Genomic DNA, 19,316 nt, shown 5'->3' on the forward strand with positions numbered 1-19,316 from the left:
ACTTCAGATCATCGGGCATTAGAACCTCATAGGAGCACCAGTGCCTGCTGCCAAAAAGGTTGGGGACCTCTGATCTAGAAGCCTATTTGCCTATCTATATTTTCCTTCCATGCATATGAAACAAACACTCCATAGAAAGCAAACTCTCTCTAATTCCTAGGTGATCTTACGAGAAATCATAAAAGAGAAGGCAGTTTCTTGGATACATTGGACTGAAATTAGGTACAAACTCAAAAGGCTTTTGTTTTGTTTTGTACGTTTGCTGTTACTATTATTGTTTAGTTTGGTTTAGGTCTCCAAGTGGAAAAATAGCAGAAGGAAAAAAGAACTGCGTGGTTCTAGTCCAAATGGCCATAAAAGTGGGTCCTATTTTTAGGACCGAATATAAATAGCTAGACGATCTTAAGCCTAACGATGAACAGGTCTGTAGATATAAGATGAATGTAAACTATCTGTTCCATATGCTTCACCGAATTATTGTGAGAATCGAATGAGCTAATGGACAGAAATCAACTCTAAGAGGAGTGACTATAATGCTTCTTCACTCACACTAAAAGCTACAAATCCCTGCCGAGAGGCAAGCCCACAGACAGAATAGAGAATGCTACTTTGTTCTTGATGCCATTCATAAGCCAGAGCATATCTTAAGAAAACTTTGTGATCCCAATAATGTCATCATACATAAACACCTATATTTTTATCTCAAATGTGTTACCAGGCATTTGGAAGCCTGCCAGCTTTTTGCAGTTGTTCCTTTCCTCACAGGAGCTACTAGGTAATTTAAGTGACTCATTGGTGGAGGGAGGAGGCAACTCAGGACTGTGCTAGTTCATTCTGCATGTTTCCTGTTAATATAGGTAAGAGTTGAGAAGTAGGATCGTGTTTTACAAGATAATCATCCTTTGCCAATTCAGAACAATTTCAGTCCTGAATTAGTGATGGCCTTTAACAAAACAAATAAGTCGTTTCCTTTAACTTCTGGCTTTACTTAAAGTGACAACATGAGAGAATTATTATATTTAATAATTGCTAAATGGCAGACTCAAAAAAAAGAAATCCTGACATCAAAAGAAAGTATAAGCTCTAAACAAGACTGAATTGGAAAACAGGCAATATTTATTGAGTGCTTCCCATGACTGCTTTATGAATAAGATATGATCATTTCTCTAGTCTATCGATATGGAAAATGAGGCCCAGGGAGGTGTGGAGATACAGAATTTCAACCAGTGGGCATGGATGCTGGAATCCGCCCTCAGAATCTTATGTTATACCATCTTTCTATAAAATATAGGATTGCATGTTAAAACTGATATTTCAAAATATCAACCTAGAGATAGCTTATTCATGGCTGATAGCCTGAAAGTTAAATATGAAAAAACCCTCCAGTTCTATAGCAGGAGAGGATGGATGTTTTTTAGGGCTAGGATAGGTGGGTCTGAGAACCAATCACATCTGCAAAGAGGAAGGAGCTAACTCCAAATCTCATCCAATCCTCTCCCTTCCCTAAATCTGGGTAGGTATAATGTCTTTGTTCTTGATGCCACTCTAAAAGCAACTACAGTAAAACAAATATGAGCAAAATGGTAACTGTGCAGGCATTTCAGAGACAGTGTTCATCAGAGGAAAGCAGTTCTCCTTAGACCTTGTCAGTGAAGTCACTGAAGCATTGCAGATGGAGAGATATTCTACACAATAACATTACAAGGTGATACAATGTGTTACTACTCCAAGGCCAACAAGCTGGTATCCGAATTGCAATGAAACCCAAAAAGGGGTCAGCAAATGGTGTAGCACCAAAGCGTTTAAAGGGTAACAAAGATGAGCCTTCGACCACATCTGAAAAAAGGTTCCTTCCATTCTTTAATATAGAAACCTGGGAATGACCATCAGAACCAGACAGTACATTCGTTATGGTGGATGTAAATGTAGCTCCATTCTTATTCCTTTGGAGCTCTTATTTCTTATCAGACGTTCAACTTCCAGAATGTGCAACTCCTCGTCTAAGCCCTAAGGGCTTTCCTGAGTATCCAGAGTTGCTGGAGAATTCTCCACCACCATCAGTAACACTCCCGCATACACACACTGTCCAACCTGTGGCAGAAGGGAGATGGTGGGTACTAATCCTCCTCCCTCCTCTCTCAACAGGAAACTCAGGTATGCTTTTCACTGTCCCCCAGAGTCCCTAGTCACACTGAGCTCCAGTAACTCTGCAGAAACTTGCCTGGAAACATATAATTTATTGACTTCCTGTGTCACTTCCCTATTCTCCTATCAGCATTTCCTGGGATGAGTTCCCAATTAAACCAATTGTCTTAGAGTCTGTGTCTAGGGCAAACCAAGAAAAGAAAAATTAAGGTAGCTATGAATAAATCTAACGAAGTTGGACAAAAGCTTCAGAAAGAAAAATTATAAAAATTTATTGGAAAACATAAAATAAGGCCTAAATAAATGTAGAGATATATCATATTGATGGCAATGAAGACTTAATATAGTAAAGATGTCAGATTTCCACAAATTTTATCTATAGAAAACCCCAATTCAATTCAAATTCTGATAGACTTTTCATGGTTTTTGACAACCAGATCTTAAACTTAAATGAAAACAAAACAAACAAACAAACAAACAAAAACAAATTGATAAGAATAATCATGATATTTCGGAAGGAGAACAAATGTGGATACTTGCTACGATAGATATTAAACTTATTATAAACCTACAATCATGATATTCTATTGCTGGCACAGAGATTGACAGAGACCAGTGGAACAGAATAGAAAGCCCAGGTACAGCTAAAACAAGGATGGAAATGTAACATATGACAGTTGCAGCAAGTTAGATCAGTGAGCAAAGGGGAGTGTGTTCCATTAATGGTGCCAGGATATGGTGTATTTCCATATGGGCAAAAGTCAAAGCTGAATCTCTGTTTCATATCAGATATACAAATCAATTTCTGATATATAATAAGCCAAATGTCAAAAGCAAAACTTTAAACATATTAAAAAATATATATAAGGAGATATCCTAATGATGTGGAACATGAAAAGATACCATAAATAAAAATTTAAAAAGCATACACACCACCAAAAACACAAGAAAATAATAATGAATTAATTATAGTAAAGAAAAATTGTAAAAAGAAGGATAAAAACTGAAAGAAGATAAAGCAAAGGGAACTGCTAACACAAAAGTGGTCCAAACTGGTATACCCACTTTGAAAAGTCAGTTGCCGTTATTTATAAAGCGGTTGTGACTCCAGATGACATTTTCTGTGCACATGAGCAGAGTGCTGCTTCCTGCACTAACACTGATGTGGAAAAGCAGTGATTATGAAAGATTATTTGGAAGGACAGGTATAAAGTAACAATGTGCATCAAATACAGGAGAGCTGCAATTCTCTCAAGTGCCTCAATTATTCTCTGATGTAGAGAAGGCTATCCTTTTTAGAGACCAGGGTTGCTTTTAACTTGCAATCAATCAGCTCATATCTCTCATAAGCCTTGAACTGTGCTGGATGATCAGGGTACAAGAACATATGAGTACGTACCTAAGAGAATTGAAAACATATATTCACACGAAAACATACAAAAATGTTCATAGCAGCTTTAGTCACAGTTGCAAAAAGGTAGAAATGATCCAAATGTACAGCAGCTGAAAAATGAATAAACAGCATGTGGTGTATACATGCAGTAGAATATTATTCAGTCATAAAAAGAAATGAATGAACCTTGCTACATGCTACAACATGGATGAACCTTGAAAACATTATACATCATGAAAGAAGCCAGACACATATTGTATGATTCCACTGATACGAAATGAATGCCCATAAGAGGCAAATCAACAGAGACAAATTGATTGATTAGTGGTTATCACAGGCTGCAGTAAACAGGGGGTGATGGAAATGACTGCTGTTGGATATAGGTGGTTTCTTTTAGAAGTGATAAAAATGTTTGAGAATTAGTGATGATGCACAGCTTTGTGGATATATTAAAAACTACTAAGTTTTATACATTAAAAGATTAATTTTATGGTATATAAATTATGACTAAAAGAAAAAACCAATACATTCTATTAGGCAGGATAGCGGTCACTGGTGGTGGGTGGGGAGCGGGGACTGGAAGAGAGCATGAAAGGACTTTGGGGTGCTGATCACATTCTATTTCTTGATCTGGGTATTGGTTACATGGCTCAATTCACTTTGAGCTGGAACTGAGAACTTAAATATACATGTTTGGATATATATTGTTTATAATTGAATTGTTTTCCTCAAAAAGATATGTTCCACTCCTCCTACCACAGGATGTGACCTTATTTAGAAATAGAGTCGTTGCAGATGTAATTAGTTAAGATGAGGTCACAATAGAGTAGAGTGAGCACTTAATCCAACGTGCCTGGCATCCTGGAAGAAGAGAAGACGAGAAACACACAGAGGATACAGCCATGTGCAGATGGAGGCAGGGAGTAGAGTTATGCTCCCACTAACCAAGAAGCTGGACGAGGCAAGAAAGGATCCTCCACTAGAGGCCTGTAAAAAATATGGCCTTGCCAACATCTGTGTATCAGACTTTCAGCCTCCAGAATCATGAGAGAATAAATTTCTGTTGTTTGAACCCACCAAGTTAGTGGTGCTTTGTTACAGCAGTCCTAGCAAACCTAAACACATATTATGAGTAAAGTCTTTAGTGTTGAAAAAGAAGAAGCATAGAGGGCTTGTTCTTTCATCAAACAGAAGTGACTACAGAAGTCACAGGAAGGCAGTCCTGTGTGAAGGCTTTGCTGGGGGTTGATGCTTGAGCCGAAGTTTGCAGGATTGGGGGGAGTCTGCCAGGTGTGGAAGGAAGAACTGTCACAAGACCCATGCTTCTTAATAGGCAAAGCTATTATTTTAATGAGGAAGTTTGGTAGAAAACAAACGAAGGAACGAATAATGAATTACGCATTGTGGTAATTACAATGTAGAGCTCACAATTCTGACAGCATCCTCATTTCACTAGACTGATGGGGGCCCTGTCACAGATGTGCACCCTCCTGCAGCCTGGTGTCTGGAGATCACTGATAAAGTGGACAGACCACTTGACAGAGAAGCTCGATCCCTTCGTTCTCACCCATATGCTGTGTGGCTTGGACAAGTCTTCTCACTTCTCTGATTCTCACTTCCTGAACCTGAAAAAAGAGATGGCAGGAAAAGGGTGTATCTAAATTGCATTCTCATTCTAATTTGGTGAAATATGTTGTTATATAAAGAGCTACATAATTTGATTAACTAAAGAAGAATCTATGAGATAGTAGTAAAACAATGGGGTGATTAAGATAATGGTAAATTTCGCAGCACTCCATGCGGACTTTTAAAAGGTGTTTAAATGGAGCTGTTACATTATAAGCTATTAAGAAGGGAAGCTGCAGTCTGCTGTCTTATTTTTTGAGATTGGAGAGAGAGTAGTAATTCACTCTGAATGAGAAGAGCGTTTGGCTGTAGAGATAGCTACATTCTTGCATTTATCTCTTCTGTGGCTGCCGCTGTTTTCATTGCAGTCCTGTTCTTACTGGAATTGCTTTCATTGTTCGTGTATCTTAGGCTAGGGAAACAGAGATGAATGCTCAATGCCTGCCTAGAAAGAAAAATGGAGGGCAGCTGTCATGTAATAAAAAGAACTCTGGACTTAGAGTCAGGGACCTGACTTCAAATCCCACTTCTCCCACCTCTTAGCTGTCTCTGAACCTCACTTTCCAAGTTCATAGTGGGGATGAAAACTCACTCTTCACATTGCATTTGTGAAGATTAAATTTATTCACATATTCATCAAATACTTAAGGAGCACCTATTATCTATCTATCTGTCTATCTATCTATCTATCTATCTATCTATCTATCTATCTATCTATCTATCTATCTATCTATGCCCTGCAGTTATAACAATGAAGAAAACAACATAATCCACGGTCCCCAACCTCAAGGAATTTGTAGAGTAGAGGAGAATAACAAGTAAGGAGAAAAACTGAATAACAAGTAAGGAGTGCAAAGAATGTTATTTACTTGGAGCTCCCTAGGGTTAGAAGATGAACAGGAGTCATCTCTTTCTTTAAAACAAAGGTAGTAGGAGGCAGGAAAAGTGTTCAAAGTGGGACGACATAGGATGATGCTGTGTTGGCTGACTCAGTAGTGAAGGAGTTGGTGATAGGAATTGAATAAGTGTGAATTAGGTAAGATCATATTTCAGAGGCAGTTTTTTTCCCTGAAATTGTGTAACTTAGTAAGTTTTTTCCTAAACATAGGCATAAGCCAAAAATCTCATTTAATTGCTTTTTCGATGTGAACTAAGAACTAAAAATCAGGGTGATTTTTGTGCTTTCTTTTCGAGAACGTGGAACACTTCGCAATACTCGGGGGTAATTTGTCTTTTAAATCTCTCTAGGGTTCTGAATCATGCCATATTTTATCACATCTCAAGCCACTTCTGAAAATCTGAATGACATAATTGGTCTTTGTCAAACATAATTTCTTAAGCGTCTTTTGATCTTTTGTGGTTATTAAAATCACCATAACTTCTATAAGGTAGGTACAAGTTGTCTAGGTTGTTACATATTATTTCATACTACTATTCATCAAAACCTGTTATCAAGCTAAATAAGGGGCCGAAGAGGGGTGCCTTGGCTAAGAAATTAGGGTTTCAAATGCCAATAGAGAGAATGTGGATTTTGCACTTAAAGCAAAATTTAAGATTTTGGTATACTCCAGATACAATAAATACATTCTTCTTTTTCCCAGTGTGCTGTTCAATATGGTCACCACTAGCCACACGTAGCTATTTAAGTTTGATTTTAAATAATTAAAATGAAATAAATTGTAACATTCAGTTTCTCAAGTGTTCTATAGCTATATGTGGCTAGTGGCTACATATAACACAGTACAGATATGAAATATTCTTGTCATTACCAAAAGTTCTTTCAGATAGCATTGCTGTCCAAAGGGCTAGTCAGTAAAAAGAACTGTGAAGCATCCTTACACAAGCCTGGATGAAAGGGGTTTTCCTTTATTTCTGTGTCTAGAGGAACATTAGAAATCCTTAAAGTTACTTCTAGAAATTCATCCTTTAAATGTAGCTATGCAGCTAATGGTTAATGAACAAGACTGCTTCTCATGTCACCATCGTAGGAATTAATATAGATGTCAACAGGAAAAGAATAGTTAATGGTTTACAGTTACTAAAATTATGTGTTTACAGATAATTTAATGACATGAGAAAATGCTAATGATACTGGAAAAAAAGACCTACAAATAAATATGATAACAAAATGTACTCAGCATGGTAATTTCTGAGAGATTGGTTTATGGTGGTTTTTATACTTTTCCATATTTGTTTTCAGTGAGCATACTACTTACTAAATTTAGTTACCAAAAAAAATTTTAAAAAGTACAAATGTTTGAGGTTTGAATAAAATCTAAAGCACAAAGCAAATCATGGGTGGACTCTTTTTCTGGTTCAGGGGTAATTGAAAGGTTGGTGATACTAAAAGCATTTTGAGAGCAATCTGCAGGTCTAGGATCTGTCTTCAGGCTGTGTTTATTCTTGTTACCCACCAGGGATCTAATAAGTGTGATTCAGATAACAAGTATGTGGGCGGGGGACTCAGAAAGGTGATATTAAAGCAAATAGCAACACACCAGGCCATCTGCAGACCACAATAAGAAAATGGTCTCAAACACAGAGAAACCAAAACGTCGTGGCATGAAAAACAAGTTATCTCAAAACCTCGCCTTTATTGAATTAAAGACAATCAAGTCATTTAAAAAATTATTTTCTTTTCTTAATTTTGATGATTTTAAAATTTACTGTCATAACTTTCTACAAGTAATATTGATATAATCAGTTTTTCAAGCACTTCTCAATGCTCAGACAGTCCTTACCTATTATTTTGCAAATAAATCAAATCAGCCTTGTTGAAATTTTAGCACTTTTATAAATGACCTCACACACTTTACATTTTAGATATATTTGTAACACACATCCACATGTGTAAAGATTTCTATAAGGACAAATAAAATATACACACATATAAGTACTTTAATGCTAGCTGTTATAATAAATCAAACACCATGTAATTTTGCCCAACCGTTTCTTTTCAATGACTTAATCACATATATGGACATTTTGTAGTTATCTAGTGAATGTAAAAAAGTAGTCAGTTGCAAACATTATTAATCAGGGGACTGATTTAAAGGTTAAACTCCTAACGAAAATAAGAATACCTATTGGGAGAACTGACAGTCAATCATTGAATCACCTTTTATTCGGTCGAAACAAGTAGCATTGGCTTTTGAGTTAAAGGGTGGGAAAAAGTACAATTACGCGCTGGGGACATTTTTTGAGGGTAGGCAGGGAAATGATTGGAAGAGAGTAAATTGAGCAATTTGTGAAGGCACTAAAAGCAAATTTCATCACTTTGCAATGGTGCCCCAAACCATGATGGATGAAATTCCCTACCACGATCCTAAAAAGCATCTTTCCTTGGGGCTTCATGTTTGGCTACGCGGAGTGTGCCACAGAGCAGACAAAGGACCCTTACCATCGATTGAGAGCCTGCCAAGTCACCTCAGGTCATTTGATGATCAAATAATTTTAAGTTTTTATTTTAATCTCCCTGTGGAGATGTTTGTTGCATTTTACAATATTTTGTATCTAAAACAATATTCTAATACCCCCTCCTCCCCCACCATCTCCAATTTAGTTGCCAAACTGCTTAAGAAAAGTCCAGGAACAGAGTTCTCCAAGTGGCATTTTAATCTACTATTTTGCTTCTTTGTGGCCATGACTAGGCTGCTTATCAGTCCTGACAGTCCTCACCTATAAGACAACCAAACGGCACTAAGTTTGCAAATGTCAATTTTAAATATAAAGCTTTAATCAGCAAAATGCAGATGTCAGGAATATTGGAACTAATCTTTTCATTATGTTTGCAACTCAGAAATTATGACATGATTCAATAGAGAAAACATGCGTTATTCATCCGTTTTATACTTCCCTAGAACTTGGCATAATGATCTTGGCTTAGATTGTCATTTAAATTCACGTGGCTTACGGCAGAATTGCTGAATTTATTCATATCACAAAGAAAGTCTAAGATAGTATGTCAACACATTTATTGAGTGCGTAATGAGTCCACAACATTGTGTTCAATACCAGGACTACAATTACAGATATAACCAGCTTCGGTGTTTGTAACCTCATACTGTTTTTCTAATAAATTGGATGACACAGTATGGGGACCATCTTCCAATTCCTTGGAGGGGGGGCGGGGAGGAGAGTGGGAGAGAGAGAGGATCTGGTAAGTGCAGCTATACCTTTGTTTTGGTCCTTGCATCAGTACTGATGATGACTGGACTCTTTGAAAGTTGTGGATGCCTTTCCAGGACTCTTGCAAGCCCTTGCTGGTCTAGACCCTCACTACACTGATGTTGTTCAAGGGTAATAGCTTTCAGTTCATGTTTACACACCCAGACATTATTTTCAAAGTAAGGACACATGGGGCTGGGATCAAGTGGTTTTCAGTCTTGCCTCTCTCCATGAATCCTCTAAGAACCATTGTATGGGGGTTGAATTACCCAGCCGAATTAGTTTCTGGTTGCTGCTGTAACAAGTCACCATAAATTTAGCAGCTTACACAACACGAATTTATTATCTTACAGTTTTGTATGGTAGAAGTAGAAAATAGATCTCTCTGCACTAAAATTGAATGTGAACAGGGCTCAATTTCTTTCTGGAGGCTCTGGGGGAGAATCTGATTCTTTGATCTTTCTAGCTTGTAGCCATCTTCTACATTCTTTGGCTCACAGCCTCCTTCTTCCATCTTTAAAGCCAGCAACGTTGCATCTCTCTGTGTCTTTCTTCCACAGTCGCATGTCCTTCTGATCGATGTTATTGTTCGGCCACCCTCTTTTACTTTTAAGTACCCTTCTGACTACATTGGGCCCACCTGGATAATCCAAGATAATGTCCTTATTTTAAGGTCAGTTGATTGGCAACCTTAATTCGATCTGCAACTTTAATTCCTCTTTGCCATGTTACTTAACATATTCACAGGTTCCAGTGATCAGGACATGAACATCTTCAGGAGGCAATTATTCTGCCTGTTACACTAGCGCAAATTCTCTCTCCCTCAGAGTCATCTTCTCTTTCAGCCTATTTCATTCTTTTTTACCGTGGCAGGTGGGCTCTTAGAGAGCCGCCAATGATCTCTGTCTCCTGGTATTTATCCACTTGTGTAATTCTCTCCCCCTGAGTGTGGATAGAACCTGTGACTTACTTCTAACCAGTAGGACAGCAATGGTAATGGGGTGTCATGCTCATGATTATGTTCTATGAGATTGTAACTTCTATTTTTTAAATAGCCTTTATTTTTTAAGAGTAGTTTTAGGTTCTTAGCAGAGTTGAACAGAAGGTACAAAGACTTCCCATATATCCCCCTGCCCCCATACACTCATAGCCTTCCCCATTGTCAATGTTCCCTCCCTCGGTGCCACATTTGTGTCACTTCTGTCTTGATACAGACTCTCTCTATTGCCTCCTCCTTTTGCACACTTAATAACGCAAGCAGCCATGTTGGAGGGGCCCACACAGCAAGGAATTGAGAAAAGTCCCTGGCCAACGTGCCAGAAGAAACTGAATTCTACCAGCAACCGCATGGACTGGAAAGTGGATCTTTCCCCAGTCAGGCCTTCAGAGGAGACCCCATCTTGGATGACACTTTGACTGCAGCCCCACGAGAGAGCCAGAAACAGAACACTACCACAGGTACGAATTGCTGTTTCAGCAAAGGCATCACAATGTAACAGATACCACATTCCAAAGTGAGGTGTGGGCCGCTGCTTTACCAGTGAGGTAGTCAAAAACCAGTGGCATGACTGAGTTCCTCACCCACACTGGAGGTATAAAAAGATTGGAATGAATGGATGAGGAGGAGGGAGGAGTTTTAGAGAGAGTGGCTGGTGTGCTGTGGGCATGAACTCATCGCTCCCCCTCCCCCGCCCATGGACAGGGAAGGGTGTTCCTCCTCCTTTTCTTCAAGGCAAGGGGGACCCTTTGGCAGCATCATGCAGCTTAGCGTGTGTCCTCTTCCTGGTCTCCTTCTTCTCCCTGAAAAGTCTAATCGATGAAGAATGGCGTGGTCAGCCGTTTGGACAGTGGGGCAAAGGAAAGGTGGCTTCACGGGGGAAGGAGAGGCTGTGAGTCCCCGAGTTCTCCTGAGCAGAGAATGTGTTTATGTAGCACAGGCCTGGCAGGGGTTCTTAGGTCCACGAGGGTGGTCTAGACAGGCAAACAGCCCTGGGCAAAAGAAGTTAGAGGTGCCACTGGATGCCTAGAGCTTGAGGAAGAAGTGAGGAGACAACCAGAAAGAGGCCCTCCCTCTCTGAAGAGAATTGAGGGAGATAGATTCCCAGGGGTGCGGGCAGCAGTAGCGGGTGGGGAGTGGCTGGAAGTGTCTTTAAAGAACTCATGAAAATTCATGCAAGTGAAAAGTCTGCTTTTAATGCTTTCCATTACCGTTTAGCTCTGACAGCTCTGAGGAGAGTCCTAAAATAGAACTTTCTTGCTCTTACTCTTTCTCCTCTCTCTCAGCCCAAGCCTGTGAAGATACAAAAGTAGTAAGCAAGATGGGGAATAGAGAGCAGGACCTGACAGGAAAGGAGAGGAAAGGATTGGGTTCCCCAGGATACAGACCCTGAGGTGGAGATTTGCATGCAGAAGGCAGATTGACTTTGTGTGTGTGTGGCGGGGGTTTGGGGAGTGGGACTGGGCAGTTTTGAACTGGAGTGCAGTTGCGACAGAGGCCTCAGACTTTCTCATGGGGAGCTCTAGACCCAGTGGCCCTTCTGCCATTGTCCCTCCGTGGAAGAGGGTGCTCTACATTCCCTTTCGCCCACTAAGCAGTCATTGGGTCAAGGCCGACCCTGGGGAGGCAGCATGACTTTGAGGCAGCTTCCTTTTGCTGAGGGCAATTCCAAAGAGCCACTCAGCTGAGAACCTTCAGGGCCATTCCTCCAGCAGTAGGGGGGACAAATGAGGCAAATGGCTCTGCCCACTGTCACTTCAGTGATGACACTACCTTCCCAGGGGAGGCATCCTCCTACAAGGGCACAAACAAGAGAGAGGGAGGAGTTTTTAACTATTGCAAGAGACTAGATTTTTCATTAGTGTCCAGAGTAGCTTTCATTACCTTAAATATTGCAGGAAAATCATGGAATTGCTCTGTTTTTCATCCATAGGCAAAGAAAGAAATAATCCCCACAGGATAAATTTGCAGAAATTTATGTGTATAGCTAACTAACTGGATAAATTTACTTACATCCCCTAAGCCTTAGCTGTAACTGCAGCTGTTTCTAGAAAAGCATCACCAGGGAAGATAATCTTTGCATAGGGAAATTTTCTCAATGGATGTGATTATGTAAAGGCAGGTCCTGGAGTGGCAGTTCTGAGTTTTTAATATACGTGTGCACTTTGGATCCATTTGGTGGTTTGGCATAGCCTACGGAAGCTTTTCTCAGAGTCGTATTTTCAAATATATTAAATAAAATACTTAGTGTTATGAAGAAAACCAATTATATTGAAATATTGTTACTGAAATATTTTTTAAGATGTGATATGTGTGCCACTTCACACATTAAGCAAGATTTAAAATAAAGTCTTGTCATTTAAATAAAATCTTGTCATTTAATGTGTAATTTTAAATTTCAAGGTAACTTCAAAATAATACTAGGCATAAGGAATATTTTGAGTACTTGTACCACTATGATGCAGTATGAAAATGTCTTTGATTTCCACTGGTGCCAGCCAGTACTGCAAGCACTGTGATTTGTTGCCTACATTCACAGTTGAAGAAAATGCTAAATTTCACTTCAAGATTATTGCAAATAAAGATGGAAGGACCTTATACCCGGAACCATCCCCTAAGCTTCCTGCTTCATTTCCCCCCCTGGACTGTTAGGCACAGTTAAAGAGCATTGTTCCATCTTGCAGACTGGCCCATGAAAAATTCATGGGCTCCCACCTCAGCTCTACCCTCTGAGATGCACAGCAGTGCACATACTGGGCTGCTCTCCTGTTCCCTTCAGTGACAATGCAAACCTTTACCGCTCACAGAATCTCTGAGAATCAACAAAAAGTTCCCCTTCCTCCAGTTGGTTGGTTGGTTCTGATATTATTGCACAATCTAGAGAGCTCTGTCTGGAGGGAAGGGGAAACAAGAGTCCCGGGGGAAGCATCCCTGGCCACACACATATATGCCCGAATTCTTACCACCTGTGCACCGACTTTGGGTCCTCACAGTGTCAGCAGCCTCACATTCTCTGCTATCTCTGTTCCCCATCCCTAGGAAAAGAAAAGCAGGGTTGGAGTCTGGTTGGCATGAGTCAGACTTCTATGGGTAAGAGAAGAAATCTCAAGTGATGCTCAGAGCATGATGAACATGAGACACAGTTGTGCATGCACATGCGTGTGTGTATGTGTGCATGTATAAACGCGCACCATTAAGAATGTACGCGTATACTCTTCCAAGCGTGTGCATGGCCTTATGTGCAGTGTGGCTTTCTATACAAGAGGAGGCTCCCTTCTATTTTTCCAAAATTTGACCAGGAGGCCAGAACCTTTTGCCTCTACATTATGGATAAATAAATATATGACGTCCTTGTGCAGTACACGATCCAGACACCTGTACTGATTCTCTGACCATGGTGTCTTCAAAACCCTTGGACCATGCTCATCCTTTCCCTGGTCAGAGGATGGCGTTGCCTCCATTAATATAAACCTCCTCAACTTCCTATTTTCTACCTGCAAATATATGCACATCATGCCTTTCTTTGCCTTTTCCCTTCAATTTCAGAGCATGAGGTGTCTGCCTTTTGTGCAAGGTCAACAACTCCTATGCTCTTGACCCCTTCGGAGTCTCCGCTGGACCTTGCTGCATTAGTCGTCCCCTCTTCACATCTTTTCCTGTTGTCCCATAAAATCAATTCCATTTCATAGGAGCCTTCTCTTGACACGAATGTCCCCTGCTACTACTTTTTCTCTCTTCTCTCTCAGCCAAGCTTCTGGAAAGAGAACTCTCTATGACCCTTCTCACTTCTTCACCAACTACACTCTCGCCTCCCTCACTATCATTCCCCATAATGTCCTTTCACAAAATCCTCAGTAACCTCCATGTTGCCTAATTTGCTGGGTAACTTTTCAGTTCTAATTTTACCTGACTACTCTGCACATTTGACATTGATGATCACTCTTCTTTCTTCAGGAAACCGTTGACTCTATTGGCTTCCATGATCTCTCCTCAAAGAGAACCTATCAGTGAGTGTGAGACCCACGTTTAATGTCCCTGTCTAGGAGGAACAGCTATACTCAGAGTCCCTGGCTAGGCAGCCTCATGTTCTCCTGAGACACAGAAACTGAGCCACAGACAGTCCGTGAAGGTCATGCTGAGCAGGGCCTAGGTGGAAAGCAGCCATGGGAGGCCCTGGCCAAGACAAATAAGTAATAAAATAATCAGAAGATGGGAGAGAGAGAGAGGGAGAGAGAGAGTGTGAGACAGAGACAGAGACAGAGACAGAGAGAGTGAGACAGAGATAGAGACAGAGAGAGACGGACAGAGGGAGATAAAGGGACAGAGGGAGATAGAGAGACAGAGAAGAAGCACATACTTGCTAAGAAGTAGAAGTGAAAACTACGTGTCAGCCCCCGGAAATGGAGAGAGTCACCTCACTTACTATTTACTATTTACTGTTCTCAGTTCTGAATTGTTTGAGGACTTAAGGCCTGGCCTTTTTTATAGCCATGAGAGTGCTTTTACTCTTATAATAAATTTGCTGTTTATTGAGCTAGTGTTTAGGTTTCTGTTAATTATAATCCAAAGGAAGCTTGTCTAAGACAGACACCATGTACCTTGTATAGTTTTCCTCCTGAAATGTGCATTTGTGGGTTTTATTTGTCCAGAACCACGTGGTTCCTCACTGTAATTCTTTCTTGCTCTTGACTGAGAAAACACATAGCAACGTTTATACACCTGATTTTGAGGCTCTGCCAGAAAATGGTCTGAGTTTCTTAATGTGAAATTTTCAGGAGAACATGTGCCCATGAAATAATATCCAATGTGGTGGGCCAGGGAATGAGGCAGAGATTATGGACACCACTGCTAACCTAACAGCCAAATTCTTCTGACGTCTCTGACCACGTCAGCAAAATAAAGACTTCTCTAATTGCAGCTTCCTGATTTGTAAATAAAAATATCTAATTGCATAATGGAAACTTATCTCACCACCCCGAAAAAGATCTATTTTGGTGATAGAATCATTTATTATAATTTATGGTAATTCTGGGGCATTCGAAGTTCTCAGTTCTTCAAGACTATTATGCTCAGCTGTGACCCACTATTGCTGACCCATTCTCTCCTTTCTCTCATGCACACTCATCACCATGCAGCCTATAGCATGCTAATTCTTTCACTGTATACTCATACACTCTCCTCACCTCTCCATTAATCCCCGCACTTCCTTTAGACTCAGCTCAAATTACACCTTCTCCACGAAGGCTTGCTCAGAGCCTCCAGTGGCAATTATTATAATCTTCTTGTAATTCCTGCCCAGTGGTTCTCAACTGAAGTCAATTTTGTCCCTCAAGGGACATGCGGTAATGTCTAGAGATACTTTTGGTTGTCACAACTGGTGGGGGTGGGGAGAGTGCTACTTACATGTAGTTGGTAGAGGCCAAGGAATGCTGCTAAACATCTTATAATACACAGAACAGCCGCCCAACAAAGAATTATCCAGCCCGCAATACAGATGATGTTGAAAAGCCCTACAGCCCAGCCTATCTTTGGCACATGAACCTTATCATCCTAATTATGGTGTAGACTCTTAGGGCTGGATTGAAACCTTTAGAAACCAGTCTGTGGCCCTTTGAATTTTATGGATAAGAAGACTGGCAGAAGAGAAATTGCTGAAAATCACATTGGCAGGGCTTTATCCCCTGACCCTTGGGCCTTTGATCAGTTCCATTTTACTATGCTCTTATTTCCTTTCTCCTAGGCAGGTTTAAAAAGTTTCTATAAGTAAGGGTAGGATCTTTATTAAATGTGCAGTGATCCTCCCTTCCAACCTCCTACCCTCCGCCCAGTATTAAGAATACAGTACATACTTGTTGTCAGGTTAAAAGAACTTTATATTTTATAAAATAACATTTTATTCCCCTGCAAATGTATTTTTCTTAAGGAACTGTAAGCTTTTCTCCTGGATATAACCTCTCAAAAGGAAAGATGACTACATCTAAATCACAGAAAGAAAAAATTCTACAGAGACCTTCTGCGGAAGTATTCTCAACATTAATTAGAGTAAATACCAGTCAACCGAGTCTTAAACATTTAAATGATGGTGATGAAAATTACCACTTTGGCAGCATAGAGGAAAACAGGAAAGGTTTCTACTAAGGGAATAATTAAATTCGTAAACAGAAACAAACAAACAAAAAAAGAACAAACAAATCAACAAAATACAGAACTTTTATTTATAGCCCATTCCCAGAAATAAACAAATAATTTACTCTTCTTAGAGGAAAAAACAGGAAAGCAATTGTTGACAGAATTCAAAAAGACTAAGTTAAGTGTGTAAAAACAGAATAAGACTTTATATTGGAAAAGGAGAGCTGATTGGCTAGTAGTATTCTACATTTCAGAGGCAGAATAGTATAAGCAGAAGTTCAAGTGCAGGCCTGGAGCAGGCTGATTCTGGATTTGGGTCCTGGCAGCACTGCAGAGCAGCTGCGTAACTTGGGTAAATGTTTTAATTCCTTAAATCTTAGTCTCCACAGCTTTGAAGTGAGGATCAGTAACAATAGTTCCCCAAATATAAAATTGTGACAATTTGATAAAGTAACACATGAAAAGTGCTCACCACAGGATTGAGCTAAATCTAAGGGATAAATAAATGAGAGCTATTGTTGCAATGATTTCTACCTACTATCTTTTAATTTTATTTCTGAAAAAATGGGTAGATCACTTAGTCTTGTGATGTCAATTTTTATTTTCTTGGAAGAAATATGACATTCCCTTCCTAATATGGATAGAGCTTCTATGACATCAGAGTCTTCACATTTAAAATAAAAAATAAGCAATAACTTTTAGATACACTTATGTGGGGCTTTTAAATTGTGCAAATAAATCTGTAGTGGTAAGTACCGGAAATTAATTTAAGCTTTTTCTCCCTTCCTTCCTTTCCTGTCTTCCTTCCTCTCTTTCTCCATGCCTATAACAAGATGCACACATGCACGTATATGGGGTTATGTGATGGTAAGATATTTATAGTGAACATGTCAAACACCTAAGTGCTAGAGAAAAGTCTGAGAAGGAAAATTTCAGAACCTTTGGTTCCAATTCTGGCTCATATAAGGTATGAGATATCAGGCAAATCACTTAACAATCTCTCACCTGGAAAGTAAGGGGCTTGGTAGATGATTACTTAGGTTTTCTCCAGTTTTAGTTACCAGATACATATTTTTATTTCTAGAGCCTCGTAAGCAGACATCCAATTTAAATATGTTGTTAAAAATGATTCTGAAATCATTTTTAATAGTAAGTTTGGTCTGTGAGGAAATAGTGAAACGTCATTTGATTTTAAAATAATATTTTACATTTTGAATAGATTAAGCATTTTGTCACATTTTAAGTTCCCAAATGGCTTTATGGGTGTAGTTGCACAGGAACCCATTCTTAGAAGGGCTCCACAATCTGATTTAATGCTCTGTTATTGTCATCTTGAAATTCTTAATAATGTTTGAACAAAAGGCCCAGCATTTTCATTTTATGTTGGGCTCTGCAATTTATGTAACTGGTTCTGGCTACAACTTAGAATTTACAGTGTAATTTCTAGGCTCAGGATTCTCTTCTTTAGTTAAAAACCTACACCAACCTCTTTCCTCTGCAGCCATCCTCAGTTTTTATATTGCTATAAAACTGCTTCACTGGCCAGACTGCAGGATGTGTAGACAACTGTACACAGGATGCACAGCATCCACCTTTGGCTTCAAAGGGCAGAGGCTGCATCTTTTAGCCCTGCCATGTGTACTAGTAGAGCTTCTATCAGTGGCAATTCCCACTTCAGTGCAAATGTTTGTAAGAGTCTAGTAAACTGCACGGAGTCCTCCTTTGAAAATTGAAGGCTATCAGGCCAGGGAAGAGCCCCATTTTGTGAACACTCCTAGCCTCCATTTCCTGGATTTACTGGTTTTCTTAGCCTTTGCTCAAGGCCTGATCATCCTCTTTCAAGAATCTCTAAAGTGCTGTTAAGAGGGCACTACTCAGAGAAAGACTCTGTGTCCAATCAATGTTTGTGATGATTCAACTTCAAAAACCATTTCTGACCTCTTAGTGAGTGCTGTCATTGAGCCAGGCATTGAGGGCACAGCAGTGAGCCGACACAGTGAAGACCAGCTAAATCCAATTCATCACCGTGGCCGAGCCATCGTGGGTTTACGCCCTGGCCTGTGAAATGGGATACTACTCACCTCCCAAGGCTGATGTGAGCATACAAGGAGATATGTGACTAGACACTTGAAGAGCTACTTTATGGAAGTATTTGCAAGGTGCAATGTAGGCACATTATTTATTTATTTATTTTAAAAAAGCAATGTTCCTAGAGGTATGTAGGGGTTTTGTTCCCCAATAGGAGTTGCTTAACTGGAAGCAGAGATAGGAAGAAATTTAAATGATTTGCCTTCTCTCACTTTTCAAACACTGGAACTTGACGTCCAGCGCAGCGCCCCTCCTGGACCAGTCATCGAGCGAATGCCCAACCGAATAGAGATGCCGATGGAGAATAAAGATCGTGCCCACTCCGATGCTGGCCATTGTCTGCACCCCGAGCTTCCTGCCCCGCTCTCTGCTTTCCTCTTCCCACGCTCGCTAGTACCAGAGCTGGGGAAGACAAGCCTAGGCGACCGTGCCCCGCCCCGGGCCCGCGCTATACTGGCCGTTGCGGTAAAACCGGGCTGGGAAAGGAAGCGGGAGCAGAGAGAAGAGGAGGAGCCAGGCCAGGTGGGCGGGGAGAGGCGGGGCCCGGAGGCCGTGGGCGGGATATGGGGGGGCGAACAGGGCTTCATCCCGGCGGTTGAAGCTGAGACAGGACTTGGAGAGGAAGCGGGCGCGAAGGGGAGAGGCGGGGACAGGGTCAGGTGGGTGGGTCAGGGAGCGGGGCCACGTGGTAGGCCTCACCCTCCTGCAGGCGGCGCCGGGGTTCGGCGGGGAGGGGCAGGGCGGAGCCGAAGCGGGTGGGTAGGGGAAGGA

Source organism: Pteropus alecto, unplaced genomic scaffold (genome assembly GCF_000325575.1).
Source record: "Pteropus alecto unplaced genomic scaffold, ASM32557v1 scaffold5, whole genome shotgun sequence".
Classification (NCBI taxonomy): domain Eukaryota; kingdom Metazoa; phylum Chordata; class Mammalia; order Chiroptera; family Pteropodidae; genus Pteropus; species Pteropus alecto.